General features: G+C 54.1%; 1 protein-coding gene across 10 annotated transcripts in view; it reads left to right on the forward strand.

The window, feature by feature from the left end:
- The first annotated feature begins 328 nt into the window (after positions 1–328).
- ANKRD11 (ankyrin repeat domain containing 11) overlaps positions 329–15,071 on the forward strand; it is a 166,202-nt gene continuing 151,459 nt past the window's right edge. For 6 of the 10 annotated variants that reach the window (XM_045987625.1, XM_045987613.1, XM_045987612.1 and 3 more), the window contains exon 1: positions 330–638. The gene's annotated coding sequence lies outside the window, so the exon portion shown is untranslated. Of the gene's footprint in view, positions 639–15,071 lie in introns of all 10 variants that reach the window. The other 4 variants (XM_045987624.1, XM_045987620.1, XM_045987621.1 and 1 more) reach the window with 1 other exon arrangement.

A 15,071-nucleotide genomic window follows, 5' to 3' on the forward strand; every position in this document is an offset into this window, starting at 1 on the left:
AAGACCAATCGTCACGTCTGAGGGCGAAAGACCCGCCCCCTCCGCGAAGCAAGCAGCCAATCCGGCTGCTCGTTACCCTCGCGTGCCGTGCGCCCGGACGCACGACCTTGACCAATCCGTCCCGGGACGTCCTTCTGGTCCCGCCCCAGGGCTGTAACCGCAGCTGTCCCTCTCGCCACCGCCCCTTCGCCCCCGCCGGCGCACTTCCTCCCCGACGCCGTGACGTGCGCAGCCCTGTGCCCGGCCGCAGCGGGCCAATGGCGGAGGCGGATACGGCGGGCCAATGGGCGGCGGCGTCTCATGCGGCCGGCGCCCGCCGCAGCCGCCGCCGGGTCCCGGAGCCAGAGGCCGCCGAGCCGGAGCGCGATGGAGCGAGGGCCCCAGGCGGGGAGGCGCCGCCGCCGAGCGCGCGGCCCGACGTCCCCTCAGTGAGCGCCCGCGCCGCCGCGGCGCCGCCCGAGCCTGGCCGCGCCCGAGGAGCGGGCTCGCCTCCCGCCGGCCTCGCCGCTTCGCCGGCGCTCGGAGCCCGCCGCCACCGCCGCCGCCGCCTTCCCGCTCGGGCCGGGAGACGGGCCGGGGCTGCATGGCCTCGCCCGCGCGCCGCCGCTGAGCCCGCGGAGCCGTGCCGCCGGGAGCCGGTGAGAGCCGCCGCGGGCCGGGGGGCGGGCGGGCGCCGGGGCGTGGGGGCCGCTGTGCGGCCTGCAGGCCTCCCCTCCGGGCGGAGCGGCGCGACGGGCGCCGGTGGGCCCGGGCGCCTTAGGGGCCGACCTGGGGCTCCGGGGGGCCCAGGCAGCCGTGAGCGGCCGACGCGAGCTCCTGGGGGGCCCGGGGGGCCGTGCGGGGGGCCGGGGGGCCCGGGGTCGCCGCGAAGGGCTCCGGGTGGGCCTGGGGGGCCCGGGGCCGCCGCGCGGGGCTGCGGGTGGGGCTGCGGGTGGGCGTCGGGGCCCGGACAGCCGTGAGGGGCTCGGGGGCTCCGGCTGGGCCTGCCTGGCCCCTCGGCGTCGGTGAGGGGCCGGCGGGGGCTCCGGGAGGGCCTGGGGCGCCAGGGGCAGCCGGAGGGGTTGGCGGTGGGCCTGGGGGAGTTGGGGGGCTCGGGGCAGCCGCGAGGGCCGGGCGCGGCCCCGGGCGGCTGGGCAGCGGGCGCGCCGACCTCTGACCCGAGGGAGGGGAGCCGCGGCGGTGTCGGTTGTAGTTGTTATTCCCGGCGTCCCTATTATTATCGCTGTTTGGAAACGGAGCAGGCGGCTCCCGGGCGGCGAGCCGGAGGGGGCGGGCGCAGCGGCGTCGTGCAGGCAGAGTGGGGGCGCCGGGGGCGCGCGGAGGCCCGCCGGGGGGCAGGAATGCGGGGCAGCGGCGCGGGGGTGTCGTCTCGCGGGGCGGGTAGGCGGGCCTGGGGGGCGGGCGGGAGGGAAGCGGCGGTGGCGGCGGCAGCGGCAGCCCTTGGCCTCCAGGAACAATGTGAGACGTTGCCTGAAATGTTAATTTCCGTTCCTCATTTCATCATCCGCTGGCGGGGCGGTCGCTGCGAGCGGGTGTGAGCGCGTGTGCGTGCGCCGGGGGTTGGCCTCGCCGCGCGGATTCGGTGCCCTCCGCGAGGGACGGTGTGTTTGCAGCTTGGGGGTGGAGGAGGCTCGGCGCGTCCGGAGCTCGCCCCGGTCCGCTCCCCGGCCGGGCCTTCTGCCTCCGCTTCCCCGGAGAGCCCGGCTCGCGCCCCAGCCTGCGGGGAGTTGGGGAAGAGGCGTCGGAAGGTCGAGCTGGCCTGAGGGGCCTGTTTGAGAACCACTTTGTCCCCGGCGGTTAAGGGGCAGCACGCGTCGGCTTCGCGGTGTCCACAGGCAGGCTCTGGGGAGTTCTCCGAGCCTTTGCGAGAACAGGCTGGTTTTGCACGTTTCCCAGTAGAAAATTCAAATTTCAGACGAGAGTTTTTCAAGTGATCCGGGCGGTGTCCTTAGCATTCCGCTTCAGCCGAGGCGTGAGGAGGGCGCACAGTCGTTGAGTCGCAGAACTTGGAGCGTTTTGGTGGTGCGGGATGGACGAGGGGCGGTCGGCGACACCGGCGTAAGGCGGTATTGCTGGTGGGAAAGCGCCATTGACACGGCGGCTATTTTCGGTGCCTGCAGACCCAGTCAATGGCATAGCTTGAATAGTTGTAAGTCAGAGACCCTGAGACTGTTGATTGGATGCCTTTGGGACCTTGATTTCTCGTCCGAAATGGTGCTGTCCTGGAAGGCTTGCTGTGTTTTGTGTCTTTTGAGACTGGTTGCACAAGTACTGTGATAGTACTTTGAAACTGCAGTTAAAAAAAGAAAAAGGAAAAACATCTTGCTCAACTCGGATTGTGATCGTTGAGTTGGATCCCTGTTTTGCGGCTTCCTCCCCCCGCCCTCCATTCAGCTGTTGTTCTCTCCTGTTGCAGTTCTGTGCGGGAGCGGAGCGGGGTCTCGTCGCACAGGCCCGCCCTCCTGAATGGGGTGGGAGGAAACAAAGACCAAGTAACTGTGACATTTTTTTGTGTTTTGTGCCGGCCTCTTGAGTTAGTTAAAAAGCTGCCCCAAAATATTGCTAAATTTGATCCAAATGTGAAACTTTTACAGGTTTTAAAATTCTAAGTATTTTTTTTTAACTGTGGGAGAAAACATAAAATTTACCAGAAGTTTGTGTTGAGAGGTGTCCCACAGCCTTGAGTTCCGCATTTGCAGTTCTGACTCTGTGTCTGCTTGCTCGCTTGCGCGGCTCTGTGGGGCGTCCCCTAGCCCCGCTGTGGACCAGCCATGCTGATCACGCTGCCCCGGCGGCGCCTTTCATCTCTCAAACCAGACGGGCTGCTTAGGACTAGTGACTGTCATGTTAGCTGTAATTACAGTGTTGATACGGTGACAAGTAGAGCTTCGCAGAGAGAGTTAAACCACGCTGTTTGTTTGAGAAGATTTTTCAAGAAGCTTTGTGTGCCTTGGTTTTGAAGTACACTTAATATAATATGGTAAGGTTATGTTTTATTTACTGTAACGAGAGGGTTATTTTGCATATGGGCAGTGAGCCCATTATCAATTAAATAACATAATTAGACAGTGTCAGTAAATGCTGGTTCAGAGCATAATCTGCATTTGTTGCCAAAATAAGTGTTTTGATCTGTCCATTACCCTGTGTAAGTTCCTTCATCCCTCACGTGGTAAGCATAATGGATGCACTTTAATAGCAGGATACCTGCTTGTTAGTAGGTGAGAATGAGGATTCGTTGCTCTGTGGGGGTTGAGCTTGGCCTGCTCCATAAACTTTTTTTGTGCAGTTCGACTTCTCCAGTTTTATCTTAAAGCTGTATGAGAGAGGGTGTCAGCCCTCAGCTCCTGGAACTCCGGCAGTTAGAGCTGATCAGCGTAGAAAGCCTAAAAGGCTTAGGAAATGACCCACTTTAACAACTACTCTGTTAATTCTGATGAAGACGTTTTTATTAAGAAGTGGCTCTTCTTCTGTTTGGTGGATCGTCGTCATGGTGTCTTTTAAGCTCAGTCAGACTGAGCTATGTGTTCCCATGCCTGTTTTTGTTATTCTGTGCTTAACTCTGCTCCTCCTACACATTTAATACTCTATTTAAGTAGTGTTTTATGTATACAGCAGAACTACAGATGTCATTTTTGCGGTAAGGTCCCGAGGGATTATTAACAACCTACCCCGATTGTATGACCAACACCCCCAGCCAAGTCCCCTCTGTGGTGCCCTGTCACTCCGGCTCTACCTCCTGACGCACGGGCTACATTGGCCTTCCATTTCCTAGACTGCGACATGTGCCTTATTCTCCCATGGCCTCGACACATGCTGGTCCTCTGTCTGGGCCAGGGTCCTGCTGCGTGTCCGTCATTGCCTCCCTCCAGAGCGACAAGGTAATTCCCTCTCAGCCTTTGGGTCTTAGTTAAATGCTTCCTCTTAGCCTTCTTAATCATCATTTGCAAGCAGTGAGCCCCACACCGCTTAACTGCTGAAATGTGTAACAACTGGTTTTCATCTGTCCCCGTGAGAGGGCTGGATGCTTAATGACAATGGGAATGGTCTCTTTAGTCACTCAGGGCCCGGTCCAGGGTATGGTATGACATTAGTCATGGAATTGGTTCAAGAGATAGTTGTTGAATTGTTTAAAGACTTTATGTAGAGGTGTTGGAGTAATTTTGGGATCATGAACTTTCACTTATTTGACGAGGAAGAATGCTGTGATTTCAGCCATTTCCCATTTGTTCTCTTTGTAAGTGAAGGGAAAAGCTTCTGGAAGCAGTTTTGGTGGGACGGCTGCTTTTGGGGCCAAGGTGAGGGCTTCCTGAGTGTAGTTTGCTGCGGCTGTGTTTCATTGAGAACTTTGAGCACCTTCTGGCCCCTTTTCACATAAGCAGTGGTTTCCTATGATAGTGGAGTACTGGGAAAGTTTGAGCATTTTATCTTTTTTTCTTTTAACCCTCTCTAGCAATTGTAATAAAAAAGTTCCTGAGCTTTGAGACCATAGCTTTAGTACAAATATAAATTCTCCTTTACTATCCCTCTGACCCCAGTTTTAGCATTTTTATTTATTTTATTTTTTAGTTTTAGCATTTCTAAAAAAAGATTTTATTTATGTATTTGACAGAGATCACAAGTAGGCAGAGAGGCAGGCAGAGAGAGAGAGAGAGAGAGAAAAGCAGGCTCCCCGCTGAGCAGAGAGCCCAATGTGGGACTCGATCCCAGGATCCTGAAATCATGACCTGAGCTGAAGGCAGAGGCTTTAACCCACTGAGCCACCCAGGCGCCCAGTTTTAGCATTTTTAAAAAGGGATTTTATTTATTTTGAGAGAGAGACCCTGACCTCAAGCGTGGGGAGGGGCGGAGGGAAAGAATCTCAAGCGGACTTCTGCTGAACAGGGAGCGGGAAAAGGGCTGGATCTCACCACCTGAGCAGATACCAAGAGTTGACTGCTCAACCGGCTGAGCCACCCAGGTGCCCCTAGTTTCAGTATTTTAATGAAGAAAAAAGTAATCTCTTTGGAGGGAAGTACACCCGAATGGAATTGTGTGTTACTTCCCCCCCCTTGTGTTCTGAAATGTTATGTAATTGACAAAAAGGTTGCTTTTGAATTATGGGTATAATTTGGGTGATAGAGACTTGAGATTTTGATTTGGATAACTGTGTCGAATGTGTGGTTTTAACGTTTTAGGTAGTAAGGGCTGAGGGCAGTTGGCTGTGGTTGAAAATACCTAGACACCATTCTAAAACTTAAGAAATCCCACAGTTTTGAAGCTGATTCTGTGACTGAAGAGTTAAGTGCATTTTCAGTGTGAAAAGAAAAGGAGTCTGTCCCATGACTCCAGCTGAGGTTTTCAGGGGCCGAAAGGACTGGAAATACTGTCTGCTGGGCCGAGGCTTGTGGAGCGCCCCACCCCCAGCCTGAGTTGAGGTGCTCGTGGGAGTTCCAGCGTCCTCACTGGCTGTCTGGGGGCAGACCCGGGTTGCCGGCTCTGCCCTCGGCATCTGATATATCCTGAGAGTCTGTAGGCACTCCTTTTCCACTCTAAAGAAACGAGTGTGCCTCGGTTCACTTTATAAAAATGTTGGTCTCTTCTCAACATAAACATTTTTTGATCACTTAGCTCAAAATTTTTTGTCAAGATTACATCAAATTCATGAAATCCCTCTGTCTTCCAATTAGTTGTTTAATGCTGTAAAGTGAGACCTTTTAGAACGGCTGGAATTGAAATTTAACTTGTAAATGCTTAATAACTTTGGGATCTCAGAGGTTAGTTTTCATCTAAAATGTAGCCAACAGAGTTCTTTTCTCCGGGCATAAAGGGCCCCTGCCTCCCGTTCTGCTGCTGCTGGCGCCGGGGCGGGAATGCTTATGTCCCGGAAGAGAGACTGTTTCTAAGTCATCAGAAGTTGCATAGGGTGCTTGATTCTTAAGGTTTTGGCCAGAGTGGTGATTGTTTTATTTCCCACTGCATTCATAGGGAGCAAAATGAGACGACTTTCACTTAATTCTGTGAGATGATGTCAGCTTGAAATCACTACGGCTCTACTGTGTGAACTTCGCTCAAATAGAGGTGAGAGAAGCAGTGAAGAACCCTACTACTCCTGAGAGGAGAAGCCTTGCTGGCATGTACCACGTTTCTAAATGTGGTTTTACATCCTGTAAAACAGGAAGTTAAAAATAAAAAACAACAACAACAAAAAAACCCCAAAGCAACACCCTTGATGGAATTTTCTTTTTTAATTACAAAATGGCTGGCTAATTAGACTGTGTGGAGAATGCTTTAAAAACAAACAAACACACACACTCACCTTTTGGGTGATAAAACGGAAAGCCCAGCCTTATGGGGTCTGAAACTGCCAAGAACCTGCAGTGTCCTGCGTGCGCCGCCGCGGCCCGGGTGGTTCTGACTTGAAGGAGTGAGGAGGCTTCGTGCAGTTTTTCTTTGCTAGCGGGAGAGGATCTGGGTTACCGCGATAGGCGTCTCCAGTACTTTGAGAATAGTTCATCTGAGATTTGAAGTTTTTAGTGTAGCGATTAATCCATTAAATACGCTAACACTCACAAGTTTTCCTCGTAGGAAACATTTTCTCCAGCACTTGAGAAAGGAAATCTTTGAACTGTGTCCTTTGTCTTTTAGTGTGAAGCTTAGAGAAGTCATAGCCACGTTCCCTGAGAGTTTGGTTGTCGGCAGGTGGAACCTTAATGGGATTTCTGTGGGGACTTTCTCTTCCGTGAAGTGGTTCTGTCTGATTCGGCTGCACTTGGCTTCGCATCTGATGGCTGACTTGTAAAAGAGGACGGACTGTGCTGAAGCAGGTTGAACGTTTTGAAAAAGGACCTTGAAGTAAAGACTCCTGGCACAGTGAAGTGTTAGAGAGTTGGGAGGACATCTTTGTCCTAGAACTTCTCGTCTCCCCTCTTCCTTTTCTTGACAGTTTTCTTTGAAGCCCCCAACTGTGTTGTCTGCAGGGGGTGGGGGCCGAAGGCGCGGGAGGTGAGCCGTGTTGGGGTGAGCCGTGTAGGAGGGACGACAGGAGGCTGTGCGGGGTCTGACGATGCGTGCGCTCAGTGGGGAGAAGCGCGTGCGTGTTCGTTGGTGCCGCCGCTCCCTTTCTGTAGCTGCGACACACGACCTCGGCCTTGGTGGTGTCAGACAGCGCAGCTTGCTCGTTTAATGCTTCTGTTGATGAGAAGACATGAGTCTCCCCGGACGAAAAGCCGGACGAAAGCCAGGGTGTCGGTAGGGCGGGTTCCTCCTGAGGGCTCCAGCGGGGAGACTCGGTTTCCTTGCCTCTTTCGTGTTTTAGGGGCTCTTCACATTCCTTGGCCTGTGTCCCCTTTCTCCATCTTAAAGCCAGTGGTGTTGGATCTCTGGCCCTCCAGTGTGGCCTCCCCTTTCCGCCCTCTCTTCTCCCTCCCTCTTCCACTTTGGAGGAGCCTCGTGATTCCTTGGCGCCCCTGGATAACCCAGGCTCTGCTCCCTGTCTGCTGCCGAGACCTCAGCTCCGTCTGCAGCCTTCATTCCCCTCTGCCGTGCGACCTGAGATGCCCACAGGCCCAGGGGTTAGACTAGGGACTCCTTGGGAGCCGTGTTCGGCCGGCCACACTGGGCATCCATGGACGCGGTCGCAGCGGCTGAGCCTGGGTCAGGTTGTTGTGCCGCCGGCTTCGGTGCTTTGCCTCGGTTCCTCAGAACCGACTTGTCCAGCCAGTGTAGTCGGCGTCGATGGGCAGTTAGTAAGTGTGGTAAGAATACACGTCCCGCACGAGGTTTTGCCTTTTTTTTCTGAATAATATCTCTACCGAAGTGGTGGAGGTAGCAGTGGGAGGCGTTGCCTTCTGTCCTTCCTGCTTCTGGGTGGTGACGCCTCACGACCCACTGCTGAGGTGGTCAAAGCTAAGAAGTCCACGTTCGTACATTCCTGTGTTTGTTTTGAAGATTTTACTTATTAATTGATTAGAGAGAATGGGGAGCGGCAGAGGGAGCAGCAGACTCTCCGCTGAGCAGGCAGCCTGATGACTCGAGGTTCGATCCCAGGACCCCGCGACCATGACCTGAGCTGAAGGCAGACGTCCAGCTGACGGAGCCACCCAGGCGCCCCTGGACGGTCCTCTTAACCAAACCCCTGACTTCATTTGGATTTCACCCATTTTTGCTCTGAGGCCCAGGATCCCACGTTATATAGTTAAGTCTGTTTAGTCGCTTTCTGTCTGTGATAGTTTCTCAGGTCTTAACTTGTTTTTCACCACCTTGGCAGCTTTGAAAAGTCCAGTCTTTGTTTCTGTGTCTTTGTGACCATTTACCCACGCGGCACAGTTGCACGGCAGTGCACAGCTGACTTCTGGTTTCTCAGCCTGCTCTTCCAAACGCGGACTCCCGTGTAGTAGAATGGTCTCGGATCTTTTCGCAGCGGGAGCGAATTACCTGGTTTATGGAGGGGTCCCCCAAGACGAGGTGAACGTAGCTTTTCTCACATGACTCCATTACTCCATTTAGTCACTCTTAGCCCTTGCCCACCCTGCCCGGCTGTGTTGGGACGCACGAAGAGGCCGGAGACATGGTCCTGCCCGAGGTTGGGGAGGAAGAGAGGCACTCGGGACCGTGACACGAGATGGGAAGACGGGGGGGAGAAGGCATGTCTGGGTCTGAGGTCCAGGAGATGTCCTGGAGTGTTTTTGAAGAATCGGTGAGATACCCATGTGCAGGAAGCAGGAGGAGGCCGTCGCAGACTGCGGGAAGCAGTGGGAGATGGGCTGTAATGGAGGAATGTCAGGACCTGCTGGAACACGCAGTCCTTGTTGAGTAGCAGATAAAGCTGGAAAAGCGGACGGGACTCCGGTTGTGTAAGACTGGGCTTGCTGAGAAGGAGGCGTCCCATGACCTGTGGCAGGAGTGGTGTGTCTGAGTGTGAAGGTGGTGGACGGGCCCGATGGAGGTCACAGTGGCTCTGGGAGAGGGCTTTGTCTTGCTCCTGGGGCTGAACTCAGGCAGTCACGACACAAGGAAGGACGGTGTCTCGGAGTGGGCTGCTGCTCCTGGAGGCAGGTGACTGCCAGGTCACCCTTGCGTCTTCTCGTTTGTCCTTCACCCCACCGCCCTCTGCTTCTGGACAAATGATCAGGTTTGAAAGAGTTCTCAGCACAGGCACTATTGTAGAAAGTAGGAATAGCATTTTCCAGGGAAGAATGAACGATTTGTTGTAGGAATAAAGCTTACATCGAAGTGAGTAGCCAAAATGCCCCTCCCAGAAAAGTCCCTGTGGAGTGGAGCGCAGGGGGCAGAGCCTGGGGGGAAGGCCTGTCAGTGCGGGGCAGCCTCCTCGGCACGCGGGGAGGCTCTGGCATCAGAGGGGGGTGGTGTGCTCCAAGACGCTCCTGCGAGGATCCAGACAGCTCTGACGTGGGGTGGGGGCTCCTCCAGTGGGCTGTGCGAGCCCCCTGAGAAGACCTGGTGGTGGTGTTTGGACAGACAGGCTGGACGATGAGAGGTGAGTTGATTCAGAGCGGGTGGATTGGGGCAGGCGAGTGACGGGCAGTCCGTGACGGGATAGCAGAGGTGATGGAAGAGAGAGGCGGGAGGGGGGCTCGGACGTGGTTTCAGGCCTGCAGCGTGCCGCCGGGGACGCCTGTGACAGACCCACTGACCCTGTTCTCCTGGGGCCGATGGGTAGAGGCCAGGAGCCTGCCCCTCTCATGTCCAAGACAGTCTGCTCAAGACTGTGTAACTGCAGGCCAGGGGTCGTAGTTTCGGGCTCACAGAGGAGGGGCTGGGGATTTGGGGGCTGGGAAATAGCCTGCTGGTGCGGTGTGGAGGGGAGGTAGTTTCTGTCTTGTTACTTGCCCAGATACTTTGTTAAACTCTTCTGTTTTTAAGATTTTGTTTTACTTTATTTTTTAATTTTTAAAAAAGATTTTATTTATTTGACAGAGAGAGAGAGATCACAAGTAGGCAGAGAGGCGGGCAGAGAGAGAGGAGGAAGCAGGCTCCCTGCAGAGCAGAAAGCCCGATATGGGGCTCGATCCCAGGACCCCAAGATCATGACCTGAGCTGAAGGCAGAGGCTTAACCCACTGAGCCACCCTGGCGCCCCTATTTTTTAAAAATTTTTTAAAGGTTGTTTTATTTGAGAGAAAGAGAGCAGGAGCAGGGGGAGGAGGAGAGGGGGAAGCAGTTTCCATGCTGAGTGTGGAGCAGGGTGCGGGGCTCGGTGCCAGGACCCCGAGATCATGACCTGAGCTGAAGTCAGGTGCTTAACCTGCTGAGCCTCTCAGGCGCCCCGATTTTATTTTCTTTTTTCAGTGATCTCTGCACATGGTGTGCAGGGTTAAGCCCTGGACGTAACATGAATGGCGTTACAGCCCCGAGATCAGGAGTCCCGTGCTCCCCCGGCCAGGCGCCCTGCGCTTCGGTAGACTCGGGTTGGACTTGGGTCTGTTCGGCTCTTACCTGGACCAACGCGCGTATCAGTAGGTGCCGGGTCAGTGTTTCGTGTTAGGGACTTAAAACACAGGCTTATGCGGGCACCTGGGTGGCTCAGTGGGTTAAAGCCTCTGCCTCTCTGCTCAGCAGGAAGCCTGCTTCCCCTCTCTCTGCTGCCTCTCTGCCTGCTTCTGATCTTTGTCTGTCAAATAAATAAATAAAATCTTTAAAAAAAAGAAAAACAAAAACAGGCTTATGGCCCGAGGGAAGGAAGAACGCCTATGAGGAAATCTGGTCCCTATGAGGAGCACGTGCTGTTTCAGCCGGTGCAAGCGCAGTGCCCGGTGGGAAGTACCCCGAGTCCCTCCAGGCCGGCAGGACGCAGCTCCCCGGCGCCAGCGCGGCCCTGAGCGGTTCAGTGGGGGACGCAGGAAGAGAGGGAGGGCGGGAGTCAGTGTGCGGGACCACTGGCCGCCGGCACCGCCGGCTGGGTGCTCTTACAGCTGGGTGCTCTTACCGGGCCTTGCCTCAGGGCCCGGGGTGGCCTGCCAGGGCGTGTGTGGTAGACGGACTCTGGTCTCTGCTTTCAAACTCTCCACGGCTCCGCTCATTCCCCCGGTTACCAGCGCCTGCCGGCATGACTGCATCCCACCTTTGCGCCGGTGGACAGCTGCTGCTTCTCTGGTGGAGAGAAGCTATTTCTGTGTTGGTTACCGCTGTCCCAGCGCCAGCCCAGCCCCTGGTTCTTTTTCTCTTCCTTCTTCTCTTCGGTCTTTCTGTCTGTCTTTGCATCTAGAAGCTGCAGAACACTGCGGTCTCGACTCATAACTGGCTGGTGTCGCGAACTCCAGTGTCTGATGACTGCCCCTCGCAGCTGGGGTGGGGGAAGGGACGGAGAACTTCTGGAAAGTCTCGCGGGGTCACGGCTGTTGCTCGCCCCAGCTGAAGCTGGCTTGTTCTTGTTCTTGTTTATTTGTCCAGGGATACTTCTGAGAGCTGTGATTTCAGGTGCATGATGTAACTGAGTGATTTTAAGTTTTCATTCCTGTATGGGCCTATGTCTCAAACGTTACAGTCTGATTAAGCAATAAAAATGACTCCTTGCATTGTAAAGTGTAAGGGTCAAGTGTGTTCAGATGTTCGTGAGTTATGTTAATGTGGTGTTGGCATCATGTTGCCGTTTGTGTTCTCTCTTCTTGTCTCATGGAGCTTACTTGAATAAGTTCATGCGCAACAAAGGAGACCATCAACAAAACGAAAGGACAGCTTATGGACAGGGAGAAAATACTCGCAAACTGTATATTTGACAAGGCGTTAATATCCAAAAAATATTAAGAACTCATACAACTGAATAGCGAAAGAAAAAAAGTCCCCAATAATGCAGTTTAGAAGTGGATGAAGAACCTGAGTAGATATTTCTCCAAAGAAGGTCTGTGAAAGGCCACCGGTGTGCGACAAGATGGCCAGCGTCGCTAGGCAGCACACGTGTTAGCGGGCCGTGAGGAGCGCGGGAGGTGACACCCGGGCCACGGACGGGTGCACTGCTGGTGGGAGTGTCAGCTGGTGCAGCCAGTGTGGAAACAGCGTATGGAGGAGCCTCAGCAAATAAAAATAGAATTACCATATGATCCAGCAACTCCACTTCTAGGAATATATCCAAAGAAGATGAAAGTACTGACTCGAAGAGAAATCTGCGCACTACATGCATTGCAGCAGCATCTATGGTAGCGGATGGGCGGACGGTGCGAGTGTCCCGTTGGCAGGTGCGCGGATAAAGACGTGTGTACTTGGTGTACACGGGGAACTGGTGCTCAGCCATAAAACACGTGAAGAATCTTCATTTGCGGCAGCACGGACGGACCTGGAACACACTGCTCGGTGACGTAAGTCAGGCAGAGAGAGAGAAATGCTGCATGATCTCTCTTAAACGTGGAATCTAAAAACAACAAACTCGTAGAAAAAGAGAGCAGACTTGGGGTTACCGGAGGCAAATAGTAGAGGGGGAAGGTGGTCAAAAGGCACAGACTTGCAGTTCGAAGATAAAGTACCCGGGGTGTGACGCACAGCACGGTGGCCAGAGCCGGCACGGCTGTGTGGTCGGCCGACGGTGGTTGAGAGTAAGTCCTCAGAGTCCTCACCACAGGGAGAAAAGAGATTTTCTTTCTCTCTCTCTCTTTTAAAGATTTTTATTTATTTGAGTGAGAGAACGAAGGAAAGCAAGAGGAAAGCACAGAGAGGGGGAAGCAACTCCTCGCGGAGCAGGGAGCCTGATGGGGGACTCTGTCCCAGCACCCCCGGGTTATGACCTGAGCTGAAGGCAGACGCTTCACTGACTGAGCCACCCCGGTACCCTGTGAGATTTTGTTTTCTTTCAGGTCACATTTGTGTTGTTCAGAAGGCAGACCGCCTGGAATACGTGTTCTGTGACACTACTCTGCCTGAGGTCATTACCTGACACCTAGAAGTCAGAGGGACTTTGGGAGCCGGCGCTACGTTGTCCATACATTGTCGAAGGTGGAACGTTTTCCTGGTTTGGGCCGTTTCACGTGAGGGCCCATGTATGTCTGCAGGACGGCTCAGTTCATGCGTGTTTGGTGTCCTGTACTACCTCACTGCAGAAAACTGGGAATGCTCAAGGTTTCCTTTTGTTGAGGTGTGGCTCTTTGATGTGAGGGTTATGGGAATAAGGGTTTTCATTAGGCATGGAGGCTTGTTTATGAGAAGTCCTGCTGTGACATTTCCAGGAAGGAGCGGCCGGTTGCCGTTGGTGGTGCCTGGTATGTGCTGAGAACTGTTCCCCGCCAGCCACGGGCTGTGAGGAGAGAGTGGAGGCCTGCGGGCAGAGCCTCCAGCAAGGGCGCAAGGATACGGGGACACCGCTTGTGTGAGAAGGACCTCCAGGTTGCTCTTGGGGACCGTCCATGAGGCCTGAGAGGGGGCCTCTTTGGGACCCTGTGTGCTGACTTGGTGAGCCCAGGGAGAATGATCTCAGGTGAGGTGGAAACGTGGGGTTGGTAATGGTGCAGGTCTGTCCTCTCTGCCAACGTGTTTGGAATAGGTCGTCTTATTTTTAGATAGATTGGAGCGATTTCAAAAGAAAAACACACCCCAGCACCTTGGCTTTACTCCTGTTCGACTTTGTGTGCCCCGTTGGGGTGCTGGTTCGCGGGCGCACTCCTGTTCGTTGGACCCCGGCTCCCGACGCACAGCTTGAGTCACGGGGCTGTTTATTGGCTGGTGCCTGTCAGCCCCGAGGGCCTGCGTGTGTGCTGTTCCCCAGTCCCAAGTCCAGGCTGGCTGAGCAGGTCACGGAGCTGCACCCACTGGTCCTTCGTGTCCCGGCAAAGACTAGTTAGGAACTGTTCCCGAGAAAGTCAGACTTGGAGTGCCTGCGTGGCTCAGTCAGTTGAGCGTCCGACTCCTGGTTTCGGCTCAGGTCAAGCCCCCCTGCCAGGCTCTGTGCTCAGCCAGGACTCAGCTCGGAGAGTTTCTCCCTCTGCCCCTTCCCACTCTTTCAAGTAAGTAAATCTCTAAAAAAAAAAAGTAAAACTCCAAGTCAACTTACTAAACACTCCCCACATTAAATATGTCAAAAATGTTTGCTTTTCCTTTGAAGCCGTAATAACACTGGATACAGTAGAACACATACTTAGAAGCAAATGGGAGGTCCGATTTTGAACATTTTTTTTTTTTTTTTTTTAAGATTTTATTTATTTATTTGACAGAGAGAGATCACAAGTAGGCAGAGAGGCAGGCAGAGAGAGAGGAGGAAGCAGGCTCCCTGCGGAGCAGAGAGCCCGATGCGGGGCTCGATCCCAGGACTCCGAGATCATGACCTGAGCTGAAGGCAGCGGCTTAATCCACTGAGCCACCCAGGCGCCCCGATTTTGAACATTTAAAATGCATCCATCGTATTTAATAATTCTAAAACTGTTTCACTGTGCACTTTTCCGTGAAGCACAGTCAGTCACATCCAGAGGTGTACATCGCCAGTGCGCCGCAGACTGGAAGAAAGAAAACATGCACTACCGGTTACAGTCTGTTAAGGAAGAAAGTAACAGCCCTGACATAAGTGTTCTGGGTTCTTGTTACCAAGATTTTGAGATTTCTTCCTCATAGCTAAGCACTTGATAACAGGTGAGTCAGTTTAATGAAAGAAGTATCTTGATTTTTATTTTTTAGAAGTTTTTATTTATTTATTTATTAGAGAGAGAGATCAAAGCAGGCAGAGAGGCAGGCAGAGAGAGAGGAGGAAGCAGACTCCCCACTGAGCAGGGAGCCCGACGCGGGGCTCCATCCCAGGACCCTGAGATCATGACCTGCGCCGAAGGCAGAGGCTTCACCCACTGAGGCCCCCAGGCGCCCAGGAAGAGATATCTTTAGATGCGGTAGGAATAAACTAGTTAAGAGAAGGGTGATCTTCATTTTTTCTTTTTTTTAAAGACTATTTGAGAGCGAGCACAAGCAAGGGGAGGGGCAGAGAGCGCAGGATAAGCAGACTCTGTGCGGAGCAGGGAGCCGGACATGGGGCTGCATCCCAGGACCCCGGGATCATGACCTGAGCTGAAGGCAGACGCGTCACTGACTGAGCCATCTCGGTGCTCCAGGGGTGGCCCTCTTTATAATACTGTGATTCTTAGTCCGGTTTTTGGGGGATATTTTGGA

Source organism: Meles meles, chromosome 19, assembly GCF_922984935.1.
Source record: "Meles meles chromosome 19, mMelMel3.1 paternal haplotype, whole genome shotgun sequence".
In the NCBI taxonomy this organism is placed as follows: Eukaryota; Metazoa; Chordata; class Mammalia; order Carnivora; family Mustelidae; genus Meles; species Meles meles.